A 15,136-nucleotide genomic window follows, 5' to 3' on the forward strand; every position below is an offset into this window, starting at 1 on the left:
TCATGATTAAAACTATTATTGAAAGTATGGGCAGCAGAAGCAATTAAATGTGAGGACAGAGTGTCATACATAGAACACAGGGCTGATTTGTTGATAAATTAAAGACATACCATCAAACCCAAGAGAACATGACAAATGGATCCAGAAGATGCTAGAGAATATGATAAATGCAACCCATAAGTGCTACAGGGTTCAAAATTGGGATAAACTGGAGACTATTATAGGTAAATGAACGCAATACAAGACCACACTCATAAGTGAAATAAATCAGGCCCATAAGTGTAAACATTGTATTGTTTCACTAGCATTAGAAGGAGTAAATAAAATCCAAAATGTACAACAGATACTGTGAACCAGGAAGATACTGTTCAAGAGACAAACTGACATGGAGAAAAGGGGAAAGGTAGAAAGAGAAAAATAAAAAGATATAGATATGCACAAGCTAGTTAGATATTTATATAACTAGTTTCTCTTAGTTCATTGAAAAGAAATGCTCATGCTAAAATTGTTTGGGCAAGATATTATGCCTATATGTTTTACTCTGAATAACTACTATGAAAATAACAAGACACGATGTATTTATTATTGTAACTATCCTACTAGCCTGGTTTAAAAATCTGTTTTATTGTTATTCTTATCTTATTTCCTCTTTAAAATAAAAAAGTGGAAAGAGAGCACAAAGGACATAAAAACTTTCATACAGAAGTATATATATATATATATATATATATATATATAACCCCCAATAGTCAGGATCCAAAAAGAACAAATCCATGATACATTTTATTCATAATATGAGAATTCCAATGCAATATATAATCTTAAAAGTTGTTAGATAAAAGCAATGAGTCACTCATAAGGGAAATCTCACCAGAATTATAGCAGACCACTCATCAAAATCATTAAAGGCAAGAAGAACATAGAGTTGTTTCACCCTAACAGAAAACCACTTCCAAGCACAGTGATATATCCTGCAGAATTACCTTTAGAAATTGATGGAGAAACAAGACATTTTCACAATAAAAAGCACCTAAAAACACATGATGAACAAACCATCATCCCCCAAAGTTTTCAAAGAATTTTGAAAATTATAGTCCTTTGTCACTACAAAGAGAAACAGCAGCTAACAATGCCAAGTTGTCTAATAGAATAAATGTATCATGTAGGGTGAGCAATTAAGGATAAGTGAAAAAATCAGTAGTGGGGGAAAATACAATGATATGCATAAGTCAATATCCATCAGTTAGAACTATCGATGATTCTGTTTTGTTTTTATTTTAATGAGAATAAAACCAAGAAAAATAAAACAAAATATAGCCAATCAAAACAAGTCAGTGTAAGTGACACAGAACTTTAAAACAATAGGAAATCAACAATGTTCGCCATAATACTTCTTACTGTCTTGAAAATAGCTGCATACACTTTCAGACACAGTAGAAATCAAATAAAAACAAAACAATTAATGCAATAAATGACTTCAAAGCAAGATAAGAGTAAATCCAAAATGGCTACCATAATATATCTTGTTATCTTTGAAACTGCCAGCCATGCTATCAGATATAATAAGATCAAACAAAGCGATACAGAATAAAACCCCCCAAACAATAAAAATGATACAGTACTTCAAAACAAAATGATAGGACATTAACAGTGGCTACTACTCTCAGAAGGAGATCCCCTACTGCACAATGTGGAAGCTACATTGTGTACTGTTATCCTTCTGAATAGATGACCAGATGAATAGATGGTTTTGACATGCAAAGTCAGTAAATGACTAAACATTATAAGCACTAAATTCTATTTTCCTTCAATAGCTATCATTGCAGCCTCTGTTTCTACAGATCATCCAGTTGCTTATGACAGGGTTGGGAAAGGTTGGCTCTTATTGTTTCTCAGTCTATGTACCAGAAGGAGCTGGCATTTGGTTCTCACTGCAGTGGCCCATGCATGGTGCTGGGCCACAGGGAGGGCTTGCTTCTTGTTGACTTCTTGTTCTCTTCCCCTGCAGTCCATGAATTGCAGTCACCCACAGAAAAAGGCTGGCATCTTAGCTGTCTACCCATCAGCCTACACATGGTACTGATTTGCAGGGAGGGCTTGATTCTTGGTATCATCTTCCCCCACAATCTTCAAGTGGTGCTGACTCACAGGAAAAGGCTGACATCTGGCTGTCAACCCAGCAGCCTAACCCTGGTGCTGATTCACAGGGAGGGCTTGCTTCTTGGTGACTTCTTGTTCTCTTCCCTTACAGTCTACAAATGATGCTGACTCATGGAAAAAGGCTGGTGTCTAGCTGTCTCCTCAGAGACCCATGCATGGTGCCAATTCTATGAAAGGGCCAAAATTGTCAATGTTAGTGATATCAATTCACAAATCAAAAGATATATTAGCAGAATGGGTGTAGAAACAAAATAAATGGCTGTGATATATATAATCAAAAAAATTCATAAAAAATCAAAGAATGGGAAACAGTGTTCCTTGCTGTTGGAACCCAAAAAGAGACAGGAGTGGCTATCCTATATTCTGAATAGTGGAGTTTAAAACAAAACTGGTAAGAGGAAAAATATCCACTAAACATTGGTTGAGGGAACTATTCAACTGAAAGAAATAACAATATAAACATACAGGCACCAAACTACAGTGCACCAACTTTATAAAAACAAACACTGTTGGACACAAAAATACCTCATAAAAAGTAACACCATTATACCGTGATGCCTTAACACAGTACTGTCACAAATAGATCAGTCTACTAAACAAAAGATCAACAAAAAACATAAGAGTTGATCCAAGAAGAGTAATAGCTCGGTCAAATGAAATTTCTAGTTTTTTAAAGAATATCCACACTGATTTCCAGTGATTGCTCAACCTTACCCTCCATCCAAGAATGGAGAAGAGGTTTTTTTTTTTTTTTCCCCACAACCCTGCCAGCATTCGTTATTGATTGATTTCTTAATAATAGTCATTCCTTCTGGAGTGAGGTGGAATCTCAGTGTTGTTTCAATTTGATTCTCTTGAATGATCACTAAACATATTTTCACATATTTATTTGCCATTCCTAATTCTCCTTCTGAGAAGTGTCTATTAATTTTGGATGCATATTTTTGAATTGGGTCTTTAAATATTGGAAGTTTAATTTTTTAGTTCTTTATATATTCTAGACATTAGAACTTTGAGGAAAAGCTGGAAAAAAATTTCTCACTCTGTGATGTGACTTTTCACTCTTCTGGTGTTTTCTTTTGCTGTGAAAAAGATGAGATGAGATACCAGTTGTTGATCCTTTGTGCTATCTCCTATATGGTCGGGGATTTCTACATAAAGTGTTTTCCTACACCTATGTCCTCAAGAGTTATATCTATTCTATTTATAACAGATTTAGTGTTTCTGTTTTAAAATTTACATTATTGATCCATTCTGATTTTAGAGTGTGGTGAGAGTATGTCTAGTTTTAATCTTCAGCATATGGAAAGCCAGTACAAGCAGCACCATTTAATGAAGACATTAGCTTTTTTCCAGTGACTATATTTGGTCAGTTTGTCAAGGATAAGATAGCTGAGTGTTTTTAGAATTGTTTCTACATCTTCCAATCTGTTCCATTGATCCTCCAAGCTGTTTTCTTGCCAATATCATGCTGTTATTATCACAGTATCTTTGTAGTATAATATCAAGTCAAGGATTGTGATGTTCCTCTCTGCCTTGCCTTTGTTGCCCAGAATTGCTTTTACTACTCTACGTGTCTTCTGGTTCCAAACGAATTTTAGAATTACCTTCTCTTATTCTACAAGTTATGTTATTGGTATCTCAATCAAAATTGCATTGAAACTGTATAAAATTTATAATTATGGCCATTTTAACTATATTGGTCCTTCCTACTAAGAAATATAGATATATTTCCATCTTCTAGTATCCTCTTCCACCTTCTTTTTCAGAATACTTTATTTTTCAATGTAAAGTATTTTTACTTCCAAATTAGATTGACTTGCATGTGTTTCATTTCTTATTCTATGGTGAAAGGCATTGTTTCCTTAATTTCTTTATTGGTGAGTTTGTTTTTTTAATACATGAATGCCACTGATTTCTGAATGTTGATTTTATATCTAGCAATGTGACTGAATTTGGGTATTAAATCTAGAAATTTTTGGTAGAGCTTTTGGAGTCTTGCATGCAGAATATCATGTCATCTGCAAATAATTATGATTTAACTTCTTTCTTATCTCTTCTTTTCCTTTTATTTTTTTCTCTTATCTAATTGCTCTGAATATTGTTTACAGAACTATCTTGAGTATGAGTGGTGATATTAGATGCACTTGCCTTTTTCCTCATTTTACATTGAAAGATTTCAATTTGAGACCATTTAGTATGATGTTGGCTACTGGTTTTTCATAGACAACTTTTATCACATTGAGATTAAGATCATCTATTCTACTTTTCTGTAGGGTTTCTTTTAATCATGAATGATGTTTTATTTTTCAAATTCTTTTCCTGCACCTATTCAGATGATCATGTGTTTTTTGTTCTTGGTTATGTTAACAGAGGTTCCATTTGACCCAGCTATTCACCTTCTTGGTATCGTCTTTGAAAGAATTAAAAGCCTCATACCATAGAGCTATATAGACATACATGTTTATAGCAGCATAGTTTGTAGTATTTAAATTTTGCAAACAGCTCAAATTCCCAGAAGAATGGATAAAGAAAATGTGGGTTTTATTTTAATAAAATAGGTAGTACCCTGCCACAAAGAAGAATAGACTTGAGATATTTGTTGGTAAATGGATGCACATTGATACTATACTCTTAGGTGAAATAAATTGGACACACATTTCTGAATATCACATTTCCTCTCTGGTATAAAAAACCAAAAGAGTAAATAAGGACCAATATACATAATACATATTGGGGAATAGGAAGAAAATTTTCAAATGAATGGGAACCATAAAGAGGGAGTGGAAAAAGAAGGAAAGAACAAAAATAAAGAGAATAGAAGGAAAAATGGGAATAAAGCTTTCATAAATAAGGAAAGGGAAATGTGTTAAAGGGAGAGGAGGGTCATTGGGGAAAACAGAAGACTCAAGATTCATCACATAAGGGTATAAATTCCCTGTGAAGAGTGTTATCATTACGAATATCTAAAATATACCAACACAATTAATTTTAAAAAGTATCAAACCAAATGCTTGAATAAATGGATTTAACAGGTATATACAAAATGTTCCACCTAACAACACAACATACATTCTTTTGAGGCAACATACATAATTTTCTCTAAAATAACTCAGATTCTAACTAATAAAGCATAATTAAATGAATGCAAAAGAATTGAAATCTTCTAACACACATTATGAGAGCATATTCATTTAAGTTATCAATCAATGGCAAAAGAAACCATATAATTTATGTGAATGCAAAGAATTAAACAACACAATGTTGAATATTTAATGAGCCATATAAGAAATTAAGGAAGAAATAAGGCAGCTTCTAGAATAAAATGATAATGCAAGTACATACTATCCCTTATGTGACACAATAAAAACAGTCCTAAGAGGTAAATTTATAGCTGGAAATGCTCACATCAGAAAAACTGCAAGACTAAATAAATAACTAATGATATATCTCAAGGTTCCAGAAAACCTTATAAAATCCAAATCCAGAGGTACTAAAGGAAGAAAAATTTAAAGATCAGAGCAGAAATCAATGAAGTGAAAAAAAGAAGTTTCAAAGAACCAATAATTGAAGACCTTGTTTCTTAAAAGAGTAAGAAAATACACAAATTCTTTGCTAATCTTACAAAAAAGGAAAATAAAAAACATAATACATAAACAAAAAAGATAAGAACACAATGAACACCCTCCAGAATCCAGAAGAATTTTCATCAACCTGTATGCCATAAACTAGAAAATACAGAATAAATGGATATAATATTAGATATGTAAATATTACCAAAATGAGCCAAGAAGATTTCAAAAGCCTTAATGATCTAGTAACAATTAAATTGATACAGCAATAAAAACCTCTAAATTAAAATACATAACCTAAGGACTCACTCTCAAACAGCTCATGGAGGCAGAAGACAGCAAAAGCAAGAGCAAAAAGGAGAGGACACAAGTATATTTTTTCTCTTATATTGAAATCGGGCTACCTTGCAATGCAGGGTGTGTGTAACAATCACACCATCTCCCTACCCTCCTCTTATGCAGAATGAGGATGTTTAAAAAGTGAGAATTGATCCTGTAATGCTTTCATTCTCTTGAATGGCTTTATACTGTTTTGTTATGTTTGATACTATCATATATGAAGCTATGCTCAACTATTTCAAAGAAAGAGACATTATGGTAGTTACTGTTAATTATGGGTTGTCTTGTGGTAAAATGCTATTAAATTGCCGCATTGTTCTGATCTGCTTTGTTATGTCCTCTTTTGTCTTAACCTCTTTAAAATAAAAAAAAAATTTTTTTAAAGTGAGAACTGAGTCCAGGGAAGTTTGCTGCTGCTGTCACTGCCAGAGGAGGGAGCTGCACTGTGGTGGAGGTTTGGAGCCTGCCTAGGCCACACTAGTGACCTTGTCTCAGTCTCAGTCCAAGGAACTTTGCCACCACCACTGTCACCAGAGGAAGAAGCTATGCTGTGACAGAGATTTGGGGCCTTCCTAGGCCATGCCGGTGGCCTTCTTTCAGTTCTGGGAGCTTCCCTACCCAACGAGGTGGGTTTCTGTGTACCATCCAAGCACCAGGACAGTTTGAGAACCATGCTTTGGATGGTCAGGGACGTGCCTGGATTGAGTCCACTCTGGACTGTGCTCAGTGGTTTTCGGGCCTGGCTAGACCATGACTGGTGGACTTCTTTTGGTCCAGGGAGCTTCGTTGCCAGAGGGGGGAGCTGTGCTGCTGGAGGAAGCTTTGAGCCTGTCTAGGCCTTGCCCAGGAACTATCTTGTAATCCAGGGGCTTTGCTGCCAAGAAAAGAGCAGCACTGCCAGAGGAGTCCCAGGAGACCAAGACATAGGAGACAATTTCCAACAGGCCCAGGGGAAGCTTTGGAACAAGCCTTGAAATACAGAAATATAGGAAAATGATAAAATGAAAGACCAAAATGCAATCTCAATCCAGTCCATCACAAGACTAAGAGCCTTGTACATAGAAGAAAATATATGCCATACACTTGAAATACCTGAAATGATAGAAACTGAAATAAAGAAGCAACTCCAGAAAGCTTTAAAGGAATTCAAACTAGAAATGATCTCCCAAGTAAAAGAAGAAATCATAAAAGTAATGAAAGAGAAGCTGAATGCATCTAAAGAAAACACAGTTAAAAAAAAATAGAGGGACAAAGCAAAAAGATAGAATCCCTGGATTGACAATACAACAAAGAAACAGAATACATAAAGCAGATTTAAAGAGATATACAGGAAATCAAAAATTCCATTGAAAGTTGTCAAAACTGGTTCAACAAAAGTGAAGACAGAATTTCAGATCTCAAGGACAAGATTGCAGCTACTGAATAGGAAATAAAGATCCTCTAAAAATAACAAGGAATCAGGAAATAACAATTCAACAGATGCAAGATGATTCAAAGAAAAACAACATAAGATTGATAGGGATAAATGAAAAACAAGGGGACAAAACAAATCATATCAAGAGACTATTTACAGAAATAATAGTCGAAAATTTCCCAAACGTGAGAATGGAAACTGACATTAGGATGAGTGAAGCGTATAGAACTCCACATAGTCTTAACCAAAATAAAACTATACCAAGATTTATAATAATCACCATCCCAGAAATCCAACATAAAAATACAATATTAAAAGATGTTAGAGAGAAGAGAGAGATCACCTATAAAGGAAAGCCTATCAAAATCACAGCAGACTTTTCAACACAAACACTGAAGTCAAGAAGAGCATGGAGTGAGGTATTTCATATCCTAAAGGAAAATGATTGCCAACCTAGACTGATGTACCATGAAAAACTGTCCTTCAAAATGGATGGAGAAATAAGACACTTCAGTGACAAAGAACAGCTGACAAATTTCATGACGACCAAGTCAACCCTGCAAAGAATACTGAAATAGTGAAACCTGAAAAGAATACTGACAGTTTAGATACACTTAGGAAAAAAACACTATGCAAGGCAGAAAATTAAACAGAAAAGAAAGATAAAGATGGAACAGCAGAAAGATAACATGTCAACAATAAACCAATGTGTAACAGTTATGACCATTAAAAAATGGCCTCAATATAACAATTAAAAGAAACGGACTGGAAGAATGGATCAAGAAACAACATCCAACCATATGCTACCTACAAGAAACCCATCTAACCCAAAAGGAAAGTCATTGACTGAAAGTAAAAGGATGGAAAACAATCCATCATGCAACAGGAACCCAAAGAAACTAGGAGTAAATATTCTATTTGCAAACAATGTGAACTTCAAACCAAGAGTGATTCAAAGACATAAAGAAGGTTGCTACATACAGGTTAGGGGAAAACTTCAAGAGGAAGAGATAACAATCTTAAATATATATGCACCAAATTTCAGAGCAACCAGTTATACAAAACAAGTTATTAATAGAAATGAAAAATCAAATTAGCATTAATACAATTATAACAAGAGACCTTAACACACCATTGACACCAGGGACTGATCAACCAGACAGAAAATCAGCAAGGAAATGCCAGAAATGAATCACACCTGTGAACAAATGGACTTGATAGACGTATACAGAATGTTCCATCCAACAACATTAGAATATACATTGTTCTTGGCAGTACATGGGACATTCTCCAAAATAGACTACATACTAGCCCACAGAACATATTAAAATAAATGCAAAAGATTTAAAACAATCCCATGCATGTTATTGGATCATAGCACCATGAAATTAGAAATTAATGATAAAAGAAACTGAAAAAACCACACAAACATGTGGAAATTGAATAACGCACATGAGCAATCAATGGGTAACGGGAAATTAAAGAAGAAATTAAACAATACCTACAAGCAAACAAAAATACAAATACAATTTAGCAATCTGTGGGATGCAATGAAAGTGGTCCTCAGAGGAAAATTTATTGCACTGAGTTCCCACATCAGGAAAACAGAACAAATACAAATAACCTGATGCTACACCTCAAACATCTAGAAAAAGAAGAGCAAGTCAAACTCAAAGCTAAAAGAAGGGAAAAATTATAAAAATCAGAGGATAAATTACTGCAATAGAGACTAAGCAAACAATCCAAAGAATGAATGAATCCAAGAGTTGGTTCTTTGAAAGAATAAATAAAATTGATAAGCCCCTAGCCAATCTAAGTAAAACAAGGAAAGAAAAAGCTCACCTTCATGGAATAAGAATTGAAAAAGGTGAAATCACTAAACACTCTGTGGAAATATAGAAGATCATCAACCCCTATTTCAAAAACCTCTACTCTTATGGGTTTGATAACACAGACGAAATGGATAAATTCCTAGAAACATATGAAGTAACAAAGTGGGATCAAGAAGATGTAAAACTGTTGAATAAGCCAATGTCTACTAATGAAATTGAAAATCTAATTAAGTCCTTACCTACAAAAAAGAGCCCAGGCCCATATGGATTCACTGAGGATTTCTACAAGAAATACAAAGAAAACTTAATGCTGACACTCCTCAAACTCTTTAATGAAATTGAAAGGGAAGTAATTTTTCCTAAGTCATTCCTGGAAGCAAATATTACTTTAGTACCAAAACCTGAAAGACACCCAACTGAAAAACAAAACTACAGACCAATTTCCCTAATGAGCACAGATGCAAATATCCTCAATAAAATATTGGCAAACATGGTGCAGCAAATTATCAAGAAGTTGACCAAGTGGGAATCGTGCCAGGCATGCAGGGATAGTTCAACATATATCAATCAACAAGTGTAATCCACCATATAAATAGAGCCAAAAAGTAAGAATCACTTGATCATTTCTATAGATGCAGAAAAAGCTCTGGATAAGGTTCAACACTCATTCATGATAAGAACCTTACAGAAATTTAAAACAGATGATCTTTACCTCAATATGATAAAGGCCATCTATGACAATACAACAACCAGCATCATATTAAATGGCCAAAAACTGAAGGCCTTTACTTTTAAATCAGGCACTAGAAAACGATGTCCGTGATGACCACTCCTATTCAATGTAGCACTGTAAATACTAGCCAGAGCAATTAGACAAGAGAGAGAAATAAAAGGAGCAAAAGTATGAAAAGAGGAAGTTAAATTATCATTATTTGGAGATGATGTGATACTCTACATAGAAGATCCCCAAAACTTCATTGAAAAACTCCTAGATACAATAAATAAATTGAACAATGTAGCTTGATACAAAATCAATACTCAAAAATCAATATTCTACACTAACAAGAAAATCATAGCGAGGGAAATAAGAGAACCTCACCCTTCACACTAGCATCCAAAAAAGTGGAATACTTAGGAATCAACCTTATGAAAGAAGTAAAGTATCTATACAGGGAAAATTATTATACCCTGAAAAAAGAAATTCAAGAGGATCTCAGAAAATGGAAAGACATCCCTTGTTCATGGGTAGGAAGAATAAATATTGTGAAAATGGCCATTCTCCCTAAACTGTTGTACAGATTCAATGCAATCCCAATAAAAAATGCCATTAACATACCTCATAGTTCTAGACAAATCACTCCTAAAATTCATCTGGAACCAGAAGAGATCTAAAATAGCAAAGGCAGTTCTAAGCAGCAAAGCCACGGCAGGAGGCATCACAATCACTGACTTGAAGTTATACTACAAAGCAACTGTAGTAAAATCAACATGATTCTGGAATAAAAACAGAGCTGAAGATCAATGGAATAGATGGAATAGAATAGATAGTATAACCACAACTATCAACACACTCAACCACCTTACCTTTGATAAAGGGGCCAAACATGTTCACTGGAAAGAAGGTCAATCTCTTTAATAAATGGTGTTGGAAAAACTGGCTCTCCATACGCCGAAACTAAGACTAGACCCATGCCTGTCAACATGTAACAAATTAAAATCTAAATGCATCAAAGATCTAAATCTTAAAACAAAAACACTAAGTTTATTGGAAGAAAAGTCGGGTAAAAAAAACATGAAGCCATAGGGGTAGGTGGAGAATTCATGAACAGGAATCAAATCGCATGGAAAATACTTCCCAGAATCAACAACTGGGATCATGTCCTATTAAAAACTTTCTGCACATCAAAAGAAATCTCTACCATAGTGAAAAGATAACCTACACAGTGGGAAACAATCATAGTGAACTGTCCCTCAGACAAAAGACTTCTATCTAAAACATATAAAGAATTAAAAAAATCAGACCCCCAAAATTCAAGGATCCAATCCAAAAATGAGCATCTGAGATGAATACACAGTTCTCAGATGATTAAATACAAATGGCAAATAAATACATGAAAAAATGTTCATCATCATTACTCATTAGAGAAATGACAATTAAAACCACACTGAGATTCCATCTCACTCCAGAAAAAATGGCCAGGATCAACAAAACCACCAACAACAAATGCTGGAGGGGCTGTGGGGAAGCACGAACTCTTCTGCACTGTTGGTGGGAGTGTAGACTGGTGGAACCACTGTGGAGGTCAGTCTGGAGTTTCCTGAAAAAGCTGGGATTGGAAGTCCCATTTGACCCAGCTATTCCGCTTCTAGGCATATTCCCAGAAGAACTGAAAACATCATACCACAGTGATGTATGTGCGCGCATATTTATAGCAGCATAATTTGTAATAGCCAGATCTTGGAAACAATCTAAGTGTCCATCAACTGAGGAATGGATAAAAAAGTTATGGTATTTTTATACATTGAGGTACTACTCAGCTATAAAGAAGGATCACATTGAGATATTTATAAATAAATGGGTGCAACTTGGGACCATACTCATTAGCAAAATAAATCAAACTCACATGTATAAATACTGTATAGTCTCCCTAGTGTAAGAAATGGTAAGAGTACATAAGAGTTTATGGTAATAATGATTCCCCATTTCATTGCTTTGAAGCCTTATAATGATTGCATTCATTAATTGGAATGGGTTTATCCTGTTTTGTTTGATTTTATTACTTGTGATGGTATGAACAGCTATTTTGAATAAAACTAGTCATAATAGCCAGTATTGATTTAATATCATCTAACTCTGAAGTCCTACCAAGATTTGCTCTTCTGTTTCCTTTGCTTCTATCATGTTGTATCTTATTCGATTGTATGATGTGTGATAGCATAAACACTTTTTCTATGGAAAATGAGATAATATAGTAGCCATTGTTTATTTTCTGTTACTTGGTTCTGAATGCCCTGTAATACTTTCATTCTCTTGAATGGTTTTATACTATTTTGTTATGTCTGATACTATCATATATGAAGTTGTGCTCACCTATTTCAAAGAAAGAGTCACTATGGTAGTCACTGTTAATTACGGGTTGTCTTCTGGTGAAATACTGTGTTGCTTACATTGCCCTGTTTTGATCTGCTTTGTTATGTCCTGTTTTATCTGAATCTCTTTAAAATAAAAAAAGTGAGAACTCTGACCCCCTGGTGAATCACTCAGTCAAACTTCTAAACTGCTCATCTTGACACAATATGTCAACCATTACAAAGACCTAATACCACTGCTCCTCAAAAACTCTTTAATGAAATCAAATTGTAGGAGTACTAGCAAAATCCTTTTTGGAAGCTAGCATTACCTCTGTTTGCAATACCAGGCAAATGTATAACCAAGAACGATAATTACGGGTCAACTTTTCTAATGAATATAGATGAAAAATATCATCTACATGATACTGGAAAACAAAAGGCAACAATGAATAAAAATGATGATACACCAAAGCCATCTAAGCTGCATCCCATGGATGCAAGAGTGATTCAATATATGCAAATCAATAAATGTAATCAATATCATAAACAGAAACAATGAAAAATGGCATGACCCTCTTAATGGGCACAGAAAACGTATTAACAAAATCCAGCATCCATTCATGATATTAAAAAAAAAACAAGCTCAACTATGTATTGAAGGACCTTATCTCAATCCGTTGAAACCCACTATCTTAGTTACTTTCTCATCACTAATACATAATATCTAACATCTATTAGTTAAAAAATAAAAGTTTTACTATAGCTCACAACTTGTAGAGGCTTCAGTCTACAGTTGGCTGGCTCCAGTGCAGGGAAACATGGCAAATGGGCATGGCAGAGGAGTGATGGTTCATGGCAGGGCACGCAGAAATGAGGATTAGTGGCAAACCTTTCTTTCTCTTTTATCTCATCCAGGCTACAAGCCTATGGGTTGTTATCACCCACACCTAGGAGGGCCTTCCCATTATCCAAACTCAGAACCATGCCAAACTAAACAGTGAATTAATTTAATTTTCACACATCCTTAATCCATACCCACAGACCCTAGATTCAACCACATCTGAAAAACCCCACTTATGAGCACATGAGGATTTGGGAGGACATCCTTAAATGAGACATAACAGCCACTTGTGAAAATCTACTAACAATATCACATTAAATTAAAAATGCTGAAATCTTTTTCTCTAAAATCAGAAATAAAGAAGGATGTCTACAATTAATGCTCTTCTTCAACACAGTCTTCAAAACATTCACCAAAGCAATCATAAAATAGAAGAAGAATTTTTCACTCTCTTCCCTTGAAGTTGCTCCACTGTTTGCCATAATTTTTGGATATCTGTCTCCAGGCTACCAGCATAGTCTCTTTAGTCTTTCAGAGCAGAATATTGAGCTTCCTTGTACTGTCTCACATAGGACATTGCAGTGATCTCCAGGCTTTTCGCTTTTGAGTTTTGACTGGATATTTCTGATCTCCAACCTCTGTAGATAGATAAATAGATGATAGATAGATAGATTAGATAGATAGATACATAGAGATTTATTATATCTTATATTAATTCTGTTCCTCTACTGAATACTAATTAACACAGATTTAATTATCAGAGAAATGGAGTTGCTGAAATGATACCTACTGATGCAGTTCAGAAGCCACTGGAACTGGCATCTGGGAGGTGTTTTGAAAGTTTTGGAGATACCAACTGAAGAAGGAGTCCCAGAACAATGTAAGCCCAGCTTAATGGGAGATTTTGGTAAGAGCTCAGAAGTTCAGAGTGCTGGTATAAATTCAGGCAGTTAAGATCAAACTAGGAGGTTTTAGTTGGAAACAAGTACTGCCCTGGCAGTTGGTCTCCAGGTCGTATGTGTTATGTGCTGGCAGAAAATTTGTTTATATTTTGCTCCTGTCTTTATACATTGCATCAGATTGAGATTAAGGGCAGTGGACTAATTAATCAGTCAAATGAATTTTCAGTGCAGATGTCTTAGTTACTTTTTATTCATCACTGAGACAAAATACCTGATGCCAGAAGTTGGGAAAGGAAAAGTTTATTTCTTACAGTTTTTAGAGCTTTCAGTCCATACTCAGTTGGCTCCAAAGCAGAATGGCATGGCAGGGCTGCAGTTTATGGTGGCTGCACACAGCAAGTGGAAACCAGCAAGAGAAAGAGACACACCTTTTTCCTGCTATTACATCACATGCTGGTTCCATCCCTAGGCCGGTGTAGCACTCACACCCCCAATCCAAGCACTAGACAATGAATCAATCACAAATGCATAATGCAAAGGCATGAGGCTTGGGGGCCACTGACATAAACCATGACAGCAGGTTATTGTTGACTGAATGTCATGTCTACTGCTGGGTGCTTTTTAGCCAGCTCGAAGTTGAAAATCAAGTGTAAATAACCCAGTAGAAGTATGTAAAATGTTTTGAGTTTGACCAGATATGAACTTCTGATAAAGTCACAGCCTGAAAATATGAAGCAGAGAACTTGGTTGCTGAAAAGATGTACATTAAAATGTCAAAATTTTCAACAAGATTATTGTAAACCTAAATATCAAGTTCATTTATCTAAGTATTGCAATCCTCTTTCTAGTTTTCCTAACAATCCAAAAAATTATATTTGCAATCCCACTGAGATGTTATTGCAATCCTAGAAAGTTAACTCCAATCTACCACCATCAATGCAACCCATGGTGAGAATAAAGACACCAAGACATATTCCAAGTTAAAGGCAGTCAAGGCATCCTAA

General features: G+C 34.9%; 1 long non-coding RNA gene across 1 annotated transcript in view; it reads right to left on the reverse strand.

The window, feature by feature from the left end:
• Positions 1–770: 770 nt before the first annotated feature.
• The window catches only part of LOC134475473 (uncharacterized), a 71,381-nt gene continuing 57,015 nt past the window's right edge, over positions 771–15,136 (reverse strand). The window contains exon 3 of the long non-coding RNA XR_010046607.1: positions 771–13,868. This is a non-coding gene — a long non-coding RNA (uncharacterized LOC134475473). The remainder of the gene's footprint in view (positions 13,869–15,136) is intronic.

This window comes from Cavia porcellus, unplaced genomic scaffold (assembly GCF_034190915.1).
Source record: "Cavia porcellus strain 051 isolate PalLab524CR breed Dunkin Hartley unplaced genomic scaffold, mCavPor4.1 scaffold_3, whole genome shotgun sequence".
NCBI classification, from domain to species: domain Eukaryota; kingdom Metazoa; phylum Chordata; class Mammalia; order Rodentia; family Caviidae; genus Cavia; species Cavia porcellus.